Source organism: Struthio camelus, chromosome 1 (assembly GCF_040807025.1).
Source record: "Struthio camelus isolate bStrCam1 chromosome 1, bStrCam1.hap1, whole genome shotgun sequence".
Classification (NCBI taxonomy): domain Eukaryota; kingdom Metazoa; phylum Chordata; class Aves; order Struthioniformes; family Struthionidae; genus Struthio; species Struthio camelus.
The window spans coordinates 166,951,821-166,967,973 of record NC_090942.1 but is presented as its reverse complement, the minus strand read 5'-3'; the positions used below and the strand labels follow the sequence as shown (position 1 = coordinate 166,967,973).

The following is a 16,153-nucleotide window of genomic DNA, read 5'->3' as shown; positions in this document are numbered from 1 at the left end:
GGAGCCCAGGTCGTTTTCTCCTCAATCTTGCCTGTGAGGGGAAAGGACGGGAGGAGGAGTAGACGAGTTTTCCAAGTTAACAACTGGCTGCACCGCTGGTGTTGGCAACAGGGCTTTGGTTTCTATGACCATGGAACCCTGTTTGAAGATTAACAGCTGATGGGGAGCGATGGGATCCACCTCACCAAGTGGCGCGTCTTTGCCAACAGATTGGCCAGCCTGGTACGGAGGGCTTTAAACTAGGCAAGATGGGGGAAGGGGAGTGGTCTAGTGGCAGGGGAGTCAGTAAAACACCGCTCAAGTCAGGATGCCTCCAGCGGGTGCATACAGCCAGGGGAGACAGCATGCAACATGGCTATGGAGGATCCTCTTGCACCTCTCCTGGGACGCTTGTGTGCTTGACTGGCTCTCTGAAATGCCTGTATACCAATGCACGCAGCATGGGGAATAAGCAGGAAGAGTTAGAGATCTGTGGGCAGTCGCAGGGCCATGATCTCATTGCAGTTACAGAGACATGGTGGGATAGTTCACGTGACTGGGATGCTGTCATGGATGGCTATGTGCTTTTTAGGAAAGACAGGCCAGGAAGGCGAGGTGGTGGAGTTGCCCTTTATGTGAGGGAGCAGCTAGAATGTGTGGAGCTCTGCCTCGGGGTGGATGAAGAGCAAGTTGAGAGCCTATGGGTAAGGATGAAAGGGCAGGGTAACATGGGTGACACTGTCGTGGGGGTTTACTACAGGCCACCTGACCAGGAGGAAGTCATCGATGAGGCCTTCTACCAACAGCTGGAAGTAGCCTCACGATCACAGGCCCTGGTTCTCATGGGAGACTTCAACCACCCTGACATCTGTTGGGAAGACAGCACAGCTAGGCACAAACAGTCAAAGAGGTTCCTGCAGAGGATTGATGATAATTTCTTGACTCAGGTGGTGGAGACGCCAACGAGGAGAGGTGCAATGCTAGACCTTGTACTAACAAACAAAGAAGGTCTAGTTGGAGAGGTGAAGGTTGGGGGCAGCCTTGGCTGCAGTGACCATGAGATGGTGGAGTTCAGGATCCTACGAGGAGGGAGCAGGGCAATGACTAGGATCGCAATGCTGGACTTCAGGAGAGCTGACTTGGGCCTCTTCAGGGACCTACTTGGTGGAATCTCATGGGGTAGGGCCCTAGAAGGAAGAGGGGTCCAAGAAAGCTGGTTAATATTCAAGCATCACCTCCTCCAGGCTCAAGATCGGTGCATCACTCTGAGGAAGAAGTCCAGCAAAGCGGGCAGGAGACCTGCATGGAAGAGCAAGGAACTCCTGGCCAAACTCCAACAGGAGAAGGAAGTCTACAGAACGTGGACAAGGGGACAGGCCACTTGGGAGGAATACAGGGACGTTGTCAGAGCGTGCAGGGATGCGACAAGGAAGGCTAAGGCCCAGTTGGAATTAAATCTGGCAAGGGATGTCAAGGACAACAAGAAGGCCTTCTTCAAATACATCAAGAGCAAAAGGAAGACGAGGGAAAACGTGGGCCCGCTGCTGAATGGGGCGGGTGCCCTGGTAACAAAGGATAGAGAGAAGGCAGAGTTATTGAATGCGAATGCTGCCTTTGCTTCAGTCTTCACTGCTAAGGCCAGTCCTGAGGAATTCCAGACCTTGGAGACAAGAGAGGAAGGCTGGAGAAAGGAAGACTCTCCCTTGGTAGAGGAGGATCGGGTTAGAGATCTTTTGTCCAAACTTGACATCCACAAATCCACAGGCCCCGATGGGATACATCGATGAGTGCTGAGGGAGCTGGCGGATGTTATTGCTAGGCCACTCTCCATCATCTTGGAAAGGTCCTGGAGATCAGGAGAGGTGCCTGAGGACTGGAAGAAAGCTAATGTCACCCCAGTCTTCCAAAAGGGCAAGAAGGAGGAGCCAGGAAACTACAGGCCTGTCAGCCTCACCTCCATCCCTGGAAAGGTGATGGAACAGCTCTTCCTGGAGGTCATCACTAAGCATGTGGAGGACAAGAAGGTGATCAGGAGTAGTCAGCATGGATTCACCAAAGGGAAATCAGGCTTGACCAATCTGATAGCCTTCTGTGATGGGATGACTGCCTGGGCAGATGAGGGGAGAGCAGTGGATGTTGTCTCCCTGGACTTCAGCAAGGCTTTTGACACTGTCTCCCATCACATCCTCACAGGTAAACTCAGGAAGTGTGGGCTAGATGACTGGATGGTGAGGTGGCTTGAGAACTGGCTGGATGGCCGAGCTCAGAGGGTTGTGGTCAGTGGCACAGAGTCTAGTTGGAGGCCTGTAGCTAGGCCGGTGTCCCCCAGGGGTCAGTCCTGGGTCCAGTCTTGTTCAATATATTCATCCATGACCTGGATGAAGGGACAGAGTGCACCCTCAGCAAGTTTGCTGATGATACTAAACTGGGAGGAGAGGCTAACACACCAGAAGACTGTGCTGCCATTCCGAGGGACCTGGACAGGCTGGAGAGGTGGGCAGAGAGGAACCTCCTGAAGTTCAACAAAGGCAAGTGCAGGGTCCTGAAACCTGGGGAAGAATAGCCCCATGCAGCAGTACAGGCTGGGGGCTGACCTGCTGGAGAGCAGCTCTGCCGAGAAGGCCCTGGGAGTGCTGGTGGACAAGAAGTTAAGCATGAGCCAGCAGTGTGCCCTTGTGGCCAAGAAGGCCAATGGTCTCCTGGGCTGCATGAGGCAGAGTGTTGCCAGCAGGTGGAGGGAGGTGATCCTGCCCCTCTACTCAGCCCTGGTGAGGCCTCAGCTGGAGTACTGTGTCTGGTTCTGGGCTCCCCAGGACAAGAGAGACATGACACTCCTGGAGAGAGTCCAGCGGAGGGCTACCAAGATGATTAGAGGGCTGGAGCATCTCTCCTATGAAGAAAGACTGCAAGAGCTGGGCCTGTTCAGCCTGGAGAAGAGAAGATTGAGAGGTGATCTCATCAACGTGTAAAGCATCTGAGCAGATTCAGTCTTCGACGGCTGGGGGAACAGAAATAGGGGAGCCACTCAGCAAAAGCAAGGAGGGATGTTGAAAAGAGCAAGTAGATGAAATGAGGGAGAGGTTTCCTAGGGACTGGTTGCAAGCCAGAAGTGATTTAAAGGCTGCTGGATATAGTCTGAAAGAAAGCTTAGCCTGTCATCTGATGGCAGCTCTTCCTTACCTGTCCTCTTTATTCTGGAAGCTTTGCTAGTATGGAAAACTTAACTGTGCAAGTATTGTTTTGTAAGCTCAAAAACAGTTGAGTTCACTTTTATTTTCCTTTAACGTATTTCTTTTTTAATTTCACTTGTTTAAGGTCCTTAGAGATGGTGGAACAGTGTCCATCAGACAAAACTTGGCTTATTTTGCTCTGTTAATCTGTGAACTGTTCATGGTGCAGTTTTGTGGGATAGTGGGCTCTAGTACTGAGTAGAGGTGGTGAAATTAGACCTAAAATAAGCAATAACAGTGGAAAGGGACTTGTTTTATACTTTTTTTTCTTTCTGGGAACTGAAAAATTGTCTTTTGATGAGACAGGAACAAACTGTACTGCAGGTACTCAGTTGAAATTGACCTCAATTATTAATTTTTAGGCCATCCATCAAATGGCATTTTACTGACATGTGAAATCAGCAGGTTATGCCAGGCTGCTCCCTGGGGCAGAGATACACATGCTACAGAATCTCATCACTGTTGGCTTTAAAGGGCTGTTATGTTTAAGGTATCTTATATAGAGATTCTGAAAGTCAAGTAGGCATAGCATAACAAAATTTACTCCTTCTTATGCTTCTGGAAACAATCTTTTAAATTCAGGCAGTGGAAAGGATGTCCAGGAAACCTTGCACAGCTTTAAACCTCACTGCACTTGTCGATATGAATAAAAGCTTGAACCTTGGTGGCTGTTGCTGCAGCATCTGTTCCATTCACTTCTTTAGTATTTAAGAAAGAAAAACATTGATCATCTTCCCTTCCATTATTAGAAGATTTTCAGCAGTCTTATAAAGCATAGGTCTGTAAGAGCTGATGTTCTTCTAATGGGATGGGGTTTTTTTTCCTAGAGATAGGAAAAGTTTCCTGTCAGAAACAAGATGTTCTTTGCTATCTGGACCTACATAGTGAAATTGTGCTTTCTTACAATGGTTTGTGCGACCTGGCCTAAAGTCGTCAGATTCAGACCCTATTCTAGTATCTGCCTGTAACTACAGAGGAGACTGTAGTGTTTGTGGTATTTTTCTGTGCGTACTGGAAAATATGACCTCTCTGTCAAAGGTTTACCGTACTGCTAACATTACAGTGATAAACGCATTGTCTTCTTGGCTGAAGGTGAATGATATTCCTGGTGAGGAAATCTCTCCTGACTTCTGAAATACCTTTGTGTGTTGGACATCACTGAGACTTGTCTTAACTTTAAAAGGTTTGGGAAAAGGTTGTGGTAGTGTAGCTGACAGTTAGTCCATAATGGAGAAGGTAACGATGAGACATCTTTCAGCAGGCTTTATAAATAAATATCTGGCATTGAGAGTGCCTTTATGGTTTGAGTATGTTTATCCTTGTGGTTCTGGAACCCAGACCACTAGGTAGATTATATTGCTGTATATAAATTGTATTCCAGCATGTTTTATAAATCAAGTGGCTTAATCAGATAAAGACAAATGAAAATGAAATAGCTTAAATATAAATTTACTACCACGTAGCCATTACACAGTGCCACATTTTACTTTTACTGGATTATCTGAGTTAGCTGACTGTAAGTTCAGTCATTTGCCACTTAGAGACATGGGGCCAAATTCTCACTCAGTTCAGTTTGTGAAGTCCTTTCTCATTCAACAAAAATGGGAGGGTTGCTGTCTAGCAAGAACTGACATTTTATTTAACAGGCTACAAAACATCTTTCACTGTGTCAAAGGAGAATTTGGCATGCTGGAGAAGATCTACAAAAATCCATGCCCTGATTTGATTGTGGGTGCAAGCAGGGCCAGTTCAGTCCACAGCTTAATTAAGAGTGTCCTAATTTTCTTTGGAGTGTGAATGTCTATGTTAAGAAGAGTGACACTGGCTGGGGCAAGGAGGCACCTGGATACTGTGGTTGACTACCACAGCCTTCCCCATACAATCAATATCCCTGACCCAAGGTGTCGGGAATCGCCCATGAAGAGTGAAGCTTCAGTGGCTGTGTCAGCCCGTGGAGCGCATACGCTCGGTGGGGTGTGCGGAGCTGTGGTCTTTGCTTGTCCGCACCAGAAGATCTGTGTATCCACACACCATCTAAAAGAAACCAGAGCACATTGGGTGGTTACACACACAGATATCATGTCCTGGCATGCAGCCATGATGTGACCACGGTACCTGTAAGTACAGCAGTAGCAGGTTGATGCATGGAGTGGATGGAGAAAGCTGTTACTCCTTTCCCCACCCCCCAAATCCATTTAACATAAAATCTTCAAGCTGAGGATGTATCAGATATTAATCAGTAAGAACAGACAATGCACTTGATCTTAGCCAGAGGCTGGGAAGTGTGCATCTGAGACAGGGCCTTCAGCATATACTGCAGAGCGCTTCCATCCCAGGGAGGATGTGAGATCAGTGTTTTGAAGGGCTATTGACAGATCTAAACTGTAACGCGTAAATGAGTGTTTTCTATATGTGACAAAGTGCCAACTGTAAATCAAGGAAATTACAGTAGTTTGTAGTGATAATATAAATGGTTGTGTTTAAAATGATTTTGGCAAAATATCTGAGTAAAAGAAAATTATCCCAGGCTACATTTTTTCACAGTTCAATTTCGGCTCTTAATTTTCACATTTAATAATCTGTTGCCTTTTAGAACCTAGTCAGTCTAACACAGAATGCATTTTCTTGCTCAGTTGTGGATAAAGATAAAAAATTTGAAGAACAACTTACCTGCTGAGAATTTATGAGAAGCAAAATATTACGGAAATGTTTTCGTACAGTTGTAGTCTCTGCTTCTGTTTTGTTCAGCAACCTAAACTTCATGGTAGATTAAATCGAAATTTAGTATTAAATTTCACCTTAGTCTATCTCTATATAAAAGGAAAAGGCAAATCTGATTGCCCGATATATTTTTGTAGTGCAGGTTTTGATCTACTTTCTGCAACTGTGAACAAATAACCAATTTAAGCACGAAGAATTTTTCCTTATTGGGTGCTTGCTTATTTCAAACCATTGCTACAATGTCCTTACTTTCCATTGGAATGTTTTCTAAAAATGATAATATCAGAGCTATAATTTTTAATGCTAGGTATAATAGAGATATTTTGCTAGTGAGGTTCACCCCTTTGTTAACTATCAAGACACAAGACAATGCATATAATTTGGCTATATTCATACGTGATTTTAGTTTTTATATGTGTATGTGCACGTGAATGTGAAAGGGAGAAGTTTGAATCTTTAACACAGGACTACTTTTTTTTTTTTGCTAAGACCTGATGAAACATTCTCAGGAAAATCATATACCTGAGTTCGCATTATATATATATGTATATATACTCATCCGTGCTAATATTCTGGACCATGTTTTTTTCTTTAGTAGACCAATCATGGACAAAATACTGAGAAGTATCCCTGTGTTCTCATTATGGAGACGTTTATTCTTCTAAACTATTCCTCATTTAATCCTCTTCATAAAACTCTTACAGTCACTTGGAGGTAGGAGAAGCAGACACTTCTGAGGACTCTTCTGTTGCTAAACAGGGAAGGAGTTTTCAGGCGGGAATTTATTTAAAAAAGTGATGGGGAGAAGATGCAAATTTGCTTTCTACTGTGCAGTTCCAACAGCTGCAAGTGCAATGCTCAGCAGAAATGTGGGCACACTTCCCATAAACAGGTCATTCCACACCATAGCCATCATCCCAAGGTGCACTTGAGCATCTGTTTAATATTTTATATATGGTATTTATATTTACAAGTACCTTTGTGAAAGTTTAACAGAAGGATTTCAAAGACCATAAAAGAGGAAATGTTAACAAGGAGCTATAAGATGACCTCACATGATTTGGGCCCACATAATGGAGTGGGTATTTATGGATCCTATAAATAGATGGCGAGCTATTTATAAGGCATCTCTCTGTTTGCATACTACCCTGAATAAATTACCAAGACATTGTGTATCGTAACGAATTGCCTACGTTTTAGTATTAGAGAGTAACAATGTATCTGACTAGATCCTTACTGGGATATATTAAAGATCTGATACCCTCTACAGTTTCGTTACTCTCTGTAGCAGAATATCATCTTTTTAGTTTTAGTCCACCTAGTCCCTCTCCTTTGGTCCTTACTGTTATGCAGCCCAAACAATTCATCAGTCCTATGGAAGGCATCAGTAAGGAACCTGCATGTTCTTATTTGCTGTGTCTAGGAGATTGCCATCTAGGTCAGCAAACTTCACACAGTGATCACCTTACTGTAAACTTTAAAGTGCCTTTTTCCATCAGAACTCCTTCCATGTCTCTTAGAGCAGCATGGAGCTGGAACCTATAGGGTCACTCCGTTGTCACTTGTCACATTGAATCATTGCATAACTTGTCACTGACAAAGACTGCCAGCAGTTTCTTCATTTATTCCCTTTTCAGCAGGGCTAGTGCTAGCATGTTCTTGCTGACATCTTGCAACCCAAGACAGCCCCCAGCCTGCTATACCATTCTGAGCTGCATGTCTTTTTAAAGTCAAAACAGACTTTGTTGTGGTACTTGTGAGTACTTATCAGTGATGAGAGTGGATCCGCTGCTCTCTCTGTGTTTGAGGAAACTGATTTGCTTCTCAGGTGCTTTTCTGTTGTGCCCTGTTAAATATAGATAGGCAGTCAGCAAGACTTTTGCTCTCAGGTATGTATTCTGCATGTCATGTTTCATGGGTGTTGTAAGTAGTGCTGACTGTCCATTCTTCAGGTCATTTCCTTTTCCAGAGACAGCTGCAGAACATGTCTGACTGCTTGATTTGATCATTACCTCTTGCTGTGGCAGCTATTCTCTTTTTTCTGTTTTTCTCAGCTCTTTCTCAGTCTTCCCTCTTGTTTAACTGGGGATCTGGTTTCCAGATTATCAAGGACCTCCCCCTCTATTTCTGATTGTTATCTGGGCAATATTTGACGTACTTCTCGGCACTGTCTCTTTTTTTCCTGCCAGTGAGCACAAAACCTTGATTATGCGGAGCCTGAACTGGCAATTTTTCCTCACCATCCTTTCTTAATGCCTCTTTCAACTCAGCTCTTCTCCTGACTGTTTTGCAAGGCAACTGCACATCATTGCTCAGTAGTATCCGTCTGCTTTTCCAGTGGGAAAGAAAAGGTGCATTCATCTTGCTTCACTGTGAGCACAGACATGGAGATATTTACGTGTGAACTAGTCACTCTCTTTATAGCACCTCCAGAGCACCTATTAAGCACCTATTTTCACTGACCGTTTTAGGTTGAGATGAATCTATATTGGCTAGACTCCAATAAAGGGAACCTAGAACAGATTTAAATATCCCTGTCTAGTGAAGAAAATCTTACTGAAAGTCTCTTCTAAAATTCTGGACTTTATGGGTTTTGTTTTGTTCCCCACCATACTTGAAGTAGCCAGTGTCAGGGAGTTTCCTAACGGTCTTGCTTACAGTCATGTCAAAACCTATTTAGTGTTATCTCCTTCACCGACATTGAGACCCTGTGGATTTATGTCTGTCCTGTCTTGGTCCTCTGGACTCTGAGAGGCATCTGATACTCTTCCTGCACTAATTCTTTAGTCGGTGAAGCCACTTTCCCCATTCCCAGTGCTATCTTGCAATGCAGATTCATGCAGTTCTCAGAAGTGGTTTCTTATGCACAGAGCTACAACAGACACCGAACTTCTGACGAACATTTGGGATAATGCTGTCATGAACAGGTCTAGGCCACAGAAAGGGAACATCAGCTGGCCAGTATAGTGTATGTCTTGGAGGGAGCACTCTCCATATCTGAATGCTTCATTTTGGCTACTGATCATAGAGCTGATATCTTCCTCCCACGTTCAGGAAGTAGCAAAGCCCAACTGCAGAGTTAAAATCAAGAATTGCAGTACTGATTTAATTCCTACTGGCATTAAAAGAGAGGAGCTTGGTTCACTTTTTCAGACATTTTCTATTTAAGGGTTCGTGTATGTTCAGATTTGTACTATCTAATTATCCATGTGTGAACATTCTCCTAAAACTTTAAAAGCGGTTTATGTTACTGGTCTCAATCAATCTAACTTACGCAATTCTATTTTAAGCCCTGGCAATCTAGCACATGCTTCCTTATTAAACTCAGACCTTCTTATCTGGATGAGGCCATAGACTTGCCTATAAGAGGCTAGAAGAAATGAGCACATTCCCTTTTAAGTGAGATGCAGTGGCTTCTCCCTGGGAAGAAAGCATAGGAGCTACTTTTTATTAAGACAGTGTCTTAAACTTTATATTCCAGAAGAGATGGTGGAATTTTAAAAGCCTAACAGCTGTGAGATTCCCCCATTACTGCTGTGTAACAGAAAACTTCTCGTCTCCTGGGAGTGGTAGGAAGAAATTATCTCAGAGGGTTTTCACCTTATCTTTGCCCTTGCAATGCTGAAAAATAACAGGTGGAATCCATACTCCAAATTCCATTTCATGTGGACTGGCTTTAACAGCAGATGAGAAAGGTAAATATTTTTTTCAGAAAATTTGAAGGGCAGATTTTTCAGCTTGGCAATATCTCATGGGATGTAAAGCCTCCCATTCTGCAGTATTTTCTCAGCTTGCACTATTTTCAATATAAGAAATTCCTGCTTTCGTCACATTTGTAATCAAATGGCATTTTTTCAACCCAGTTTATATGAAATCGATTATTTTCCTGACATATACAATGTGATTTGTGAAGGAAGATGTTAATATTTACATCTGAGCATTCAACCATTTTAGTTTGTAAAAACCATGTATTATGGAAAAGTTGCTTTAAAGCATCGAAGTGATTCAAGAAATAAAACCAAAAAACTTCATATGAAATATCCTTGTGACTGCAGCATTTCGAGTGATTGTCTAAATCTGGATTTTCTGTATTCAAATAATCTAATAAGCAGTTTCCTTGATTTGCTAAAAATAGGAGAAGTTAGATATTCTTCTCGTCTGGAAAAGATGTTCAGGCTTACCCAAAAGAACATCTGAACATTTTGTCCTTGTGTTTTCTGAACTTGACTTCTATGGAACTTCCACAATTCACCTCTCCAGCAATGATTTACTCTTCGATATGTAACTTTCTGAGGTAATCATTCACAGATTTGCAGTCCTTATTTTCCTATAAGCTGTTTCAGAATTATGTGCAATGATAACTGAAGCAAATTACAGATCAGCGTGATACTTATAAGCAGCTTTGAAAATTTTGTCTGGTGCATAACTTGCAGGGTTTTATCTTTCTAATTACATTTAAAAATTGCTCTATGTTATTTCAATTTTTCGTCTGTAAAATGGAGGAGCAATATTTGTTCACGTTCCTGGACTAAACAAGTATGTAAATATAACTATAGACAGATTGAGATTAACAAATAAGTATGAAAAATGCCTTGAATTTTAGTAAGTGTTGGAAAGAAATACAGTTATCATGTTCCTCAGGTTTACAAAATCATAGATTAAGCCAAAGAACGTTCGAGTTAGACAAGAGCAATGGCTAAAAGCTCCCTTTCTTGAGAAAAAAGTAACATGGTTCCTCTGAGTTGCCATGGGTTAAGTGCTTAGTGCTTAGTAGTATAATGAGCACGTTCAACTATCAATGATATATTTTCTAGAAAAATATTTTAGTGGACATGAAGAGACTAAAATTAAATTTAATACACCTTATCCTATCTTATTCATGAGATACACCGTTTCAGAATTGCCTTCATCTTGCATCCATTTAACTAGCTGTAGCATTCTACTTTTATTTTAGTATAATTCTGGCACAAACAGTCAAAACAGTAGTACAAAGGCCTTCTAGCTTTCAGTCATCTGGGATGCTATGAATTGTTAAAAAGATAACTATTTTTATCCGTAGCAAGCTGACGTTAGACTAGAGTTTTGGTTGATATAAGCAACTATTCTCAAATTGACCTTCTACAATATAAATTCCCAACTGAGTATGGCTGATGCAGTATTTTTGTTTGTATGTCAGATAATGCTACAAGAGCAGTGAACTGAGATCTTAGCATCTAAGAGTCAGACTGAAACCATGAGAAGTACTTAAGTAAAGCATTCAAATATGTTATGAATATTTCTGTGTAGTTCTAATTATATATATACAGACATATTTTCAGCTGAAAGGTGTTGGAAGGAACTACTGCTTGACATCTAGATTATTAAATGAAATCAGTAGTAACACAGTGCCCATGAAGACAGCCGAAATATGGACAAGGAGAAAAATGAATGATTTGGATCCAGCAGTGAGCAAACATAGTTTGAAGGAAAGAAATAGAGAAAGGAAGAAAAATAACATTAACAGCTAAGCTTTACCTATTTTCCCCAGTAATAAAAAAAAAGGGAGGGGAGTAATTGTATCAATTGTAACCTGCCAAGAAGATAGCATCATAGTATCAAAGATACAAAATTTAAAGTAATGAGTGATTCGACTAAAGTTTAGTCTTTGGACTGAAGTTAATTAAACAGGAAAGCAGAAAAAAAAAAGACCTATGGCTCTTAGGATAGGTGATTTTAAAGTCTGTGGCAACCCTACATGCCCTAAAAAGTGTACTCCATGATACATTTCATTCTGATCCCAGTTATATCACTATAAATATTTCAGTGAAGTTACAATGAGTTCAAACTCCTTTTATGAGATCAGAAATTAATCTTTTGCATGTAGGAAAAGTTTTCCTCAATTCTGGTGGGTGGAATGCCATAATCAGCAATTCTTAAATTAAATTAAAAGTTTTTTATGTCCTTCTCTTCTGAAATTCACAAGCATGAACATGAACTAACCCTGATGTCCCAATTTATTTTAGTATAATTTTGAACGGCAAATACTAGATCTAGACTGTGGAGTTGTCCACAGATATATTAGCTTTTTGGAGGAAGAATATGGGAGAACTACTATTAGTGGGGTATGCATTTCCTTTGCATTTCCTTTAGAATTAGTCGAGAAATGCCAAAATATACAAGATCACGCTCTAACCTTGCCACATACATAAGCAGGTATATTATTATTGCCCGAGCCCTAGTTGAAACTCTGGGTATCTCAAGACTATCGACAAAACTATGCTTGAGCAACTAAAAGCGTTTTTCCTTCCAGATTAGTAAATTGGAGATAGACTAGAGAGAGATCCAAAAAGTAACATAGGGGTGTCAGTGCCTAAGTTTCTCAGACAGTGCACTATATCAGTGCAGGACACAAGACATCACCTTGCTGAGTAGGGAGGAGGAGGATTTAACCCACACAGAAGTCCTAAACATGGGGATTCATTTTAAAACCGTTCCAATTAGGATCCACTTAATTGAGATTGAAGGAATATGCCTCACCCTCTTGTGAAAATCCCACTGGTACGAAGCAAAAAAATCTATTATCTATTTTTGAACCCCAAATAAGAATAGAACTAAAAGTTTCCACTTTTTATCCAGTAGCCTCGTTGTTAAAGCATTTATATAGCTTGTGAAAAGTAAAATGCACTCCTCTTCTCCTTTCCAGGATATAGGTTGTCTTAGTGTAGGGGCATTTTAAGGAGTATCCTAGTTCCCGAGCCAGCTGGCTAGAAATTGATTGGTTCCTCCCTGCAGTTTTCCTCCAGGTCTTTATGCTGCGGGGTGGCTCCACGTGACCCACAGTGGGAGATGTTGTCTGGACGGTTCCTTCGGTCCGTAGGAAGTGCTGGAAGGAGTTGTGTCCCCTATTGTCATCTCTAGGACGGCACTCGCTTTTCCTTCCTTCTGCTCGTACTCGACAGATTTTTTGTATGTCAAGAAAATGAGAGGATCTGCACCTAAGTACTGCTTTATACGCAGAGTTTAGGTGCATTCAATATTACTTTGGAAGAACAGCATTACTTTATTACCAGACAACATCCACCAGCTACTTCAGTAAAAAATCTCCTATAAATACTAACAGGGAAGCTGAGTGCCAGTGTGTTTGATTCTCTGAAAGGTGACCGTTGTTTAACCAATTTATTTGGTTTTTTATATCAGAAGAAAGATTTAAGTCTGTGGAGTTGACAGAGCCCAGGCCTTTGATTTTAAAAACAGGTCAAGTACATAAAGCAGAGCCCTTGCCAATGTGATGGTATGAGAGAGTACAGTTTCATGGCTTTTACCCAGGAAAGTTCTCTCCTCAATTATTTATATTTGCAAGTTCACCATTGCAAAGTCTGTCTTCTAAATGAAATAATATTTCTTCTAGAATTTCTGTGGGGGAAAACAAGTGTTCAGTAATGAAGCCCTTACAAATCTTGCTTTTAGATTTTTTGCATGTATGCAAAAACGTGCATTTAGGTAAAGATGAAGCTGTCAGGAAATGTTACAAAATGCAGTAAAGAAACATGTCCTGCAGCTACTAGGCTCAGTCAAAGCTCAGAAGAACACTCTTCTGACATGCTGCAATCTGTGTATGCTTCCAATAAAATGAAGATGTCCTAGTCAGGCAAGGAGACGACATGATTTAATCAACGACTCTTCTATAGCTATTTCCCCAGTTCTGTCATTCCATGTGATCTGATTGATTTATAATATATGATTTACATAAGGACTAGTTATTTCTAAACTTTGAAATCTATGCAAATTTTTCTGCTTTGATTAGCATAGGGCCAATTATAATGTATTTTAAAAGACAAAAAATGCCAAAAGCAAATAATACCCTGCCCTATTTATTCACAGATCTTATTCAGAGCAAAACAGATGAGAATCCTGAGCTGAGGAGCAGCCTCAGCAAATGCAGGTTTTGAATGCTTCTGAATGGAAGTCTTTTTGGCTGGTCTACAGAGAAATATGATTAGGTGAGAGAGATTCTGGATGTAGGATTTTTTTTTTGAAAATAGAATGAGAAATGGGTTTTGAAAATACATTTCGTAGAATTTGCCAGCAGCAAGAAGTAGCAAGCAAACTATATATGATTGAAAAGCAACTTTCTATGATAATCTCCAGATTTCACGTGTTTATAGTTTTCTGAAATACTCACACTCACACTAATATAATATCAAACTAGGGAGCGTCTTTTCTAGCTCTTCCTCTAGCTGTGCTTCTGAAAAAGGGAAATTCTAAGCACAAAGGTAACATGCCCACACATATAAGTATCGCTTTCTGGCGTTAAGTTACTTTGAAATAATTCTGAGCATTGCACTGCTAACCAGAAGTATCTACACTTTGCTTCCATCCCACTTCTGGTGCCTATTTCCTTTTCTAAAAATGGGCCTTCTCTAGTTTTGGAAGTATAAATATAAAAAAGTTGGGTAAGTGACTCAAAAAAGTAGTTCTGAGCAGTGAAACTAAGTCCGTTTTTCCCTAGAAAAGGTACATACCTTCTATTTCAATTTTCTGATATTTAATAAGGTGAAAATTCCAACTAGTGCTTTTTTAACTGCTGGGACATTTATAACATCTTTCCTCCACAAGGATTCTTTGGTGTCTGTGAAGAACTGACCTCATGCTTCAATCTTTTCCTCCATAAAAGCAGTAATAAAGCCTGTCTCTTTTTCTTCTCCCAACTGTCAATTTCCAAAAAACTTATAGGACCTTAATGTACTGAGATCTGAACTCCTCGGTCAAATTTGATTGAAATTGGCCAACAGGTTCAAAAGCTATTAGGATAGCATACATAAATATACCCTCACACACAGCATCAGAGTGTTGTGTGAGTTTAGTGCATTTCCCTAGGAATCCAAGTTAAAAATCACCTCTGAGCATATTCAGAAACATCAGCTGTAACGCTTAACAGAGCCATGTTAGTGTAAAAAGGTCAATCGTAAAGAATATATGCGGCATAGTATTCTAAAAATTAGTGACTTAACATCAAAAAGAGGAAAAGAAATCTCAAAGAAAAAGGAAAAAAGCACTATTTCAGTACAATCCTGATAGTAAAAAGCATATCTGAAACTGTTATAGTGTAAAGTCAGATGCGTGCTTTCACCTTCTCTTTTAACACAAATTACCATTAACACAGAAAAAATGTTTTAATTCTTTCAAATTCATATAAAAAGTGTCGCATTTACTTATAAACCAACAGAATGAATAAAAGGAATGCCATCGCTTTGCGCTCTTCTCTCCAGAAGTTCTGAAATCGCCAAGGAACCCGAAGCCTTTCTGTCATTGCTCTATATTGTTACTGCGGTGTGGGAAACAACATGCTCTACTCCACTATGATAAGAGACGATTGCAAGTAGTAGCTAACATGTGCTTAGCACTTTTAATCCAAGATGGAGTTTCTGGCATAGGAAATATGCATTGTAATAGTACATTAGATTTTAAAAGCCTGAGATCAAGCATTTAAATAGGGAAATGAAAGGATGATGGAAATAACATTTACCTAAAGAACTTCTCACGCTTATGAAATGTGACCAATTGATGCAGTCTAAATTTAGATGTTGAAACTAAAGTGGATGCCCTTCAAAAGGTGATTTATCCTACCTTTCAACAGATGGGATAAAGAAACTTCCCAAAAGAGGACTTATTTCTCTCCTTTACGTATGGAAGGCACATTGCTGAATAGACGCCTAGCTTTTTAATGACTGAAAAAGGGTGAGATGAAGGATCCTATCACTAGAAATAATAGATGATCCTTATTAAAAAACCTTTCTGTAAACTCCATGCTCTCTCTCCAGGACACCCGTACCCTTCTAGTGCAAACTGTATTATATGCCACTCTAAATTTATGTATACACACTCCTTTTTTCTGTCAGATATGCCCAGTGTTAATGACTTGAACCAAAAGCCTCCTAAACTCAGAGTGTCTTGCCATTGACTCTGATGGCTGTTTTAACTTCACCATGCACAGCCATGTTCTGTCATACTGATATATAAATTGAAATGCATCAGGCTGTTGTCTGTAAAGTGCTTTTTGTCACCTGAGATATTGAAAGCCAAAATCACACAAAAACCCCTGTCTCTTCCCTTTATAAAGTTGTCTTAGAAGACAGAATTGTGTTTTTGACTGAAAACAGAATGATATCACTTTGCCATGGTGCAGTTCTGAATAATTTTATAGAAGTGATCAGGATTATCCTGGATTTACTGTGCTTTAATAA

At 40.7% G+C, this 16,153-nt stretch overlaps 1 protein-coding gene and 1 non-coding gene across 2 annotated transcripts in view; one reads left to right on the top strand and one right to left on the bottom strand.

Moving 5' to 3' along the window:
* GPC6 (glypican 6) overlaps nt 1-16,153 on the top strand; it is a 773,736-nt gene that overhangs the window by 550,143 nt on the left and 207,440 nt on the right. The gene's annotated exons all lie outside the window — the stretch shown is intronic.
* LOC138065892 (U2 spliceosomal RNA) lies at nt 5,309-5,496 on the bottom strand. Its single transcript, XR_011138937.1, has one exon. It is a non-coding gene; the product is annotated as a U2 spliceosomal RNA (small nuclear RNA).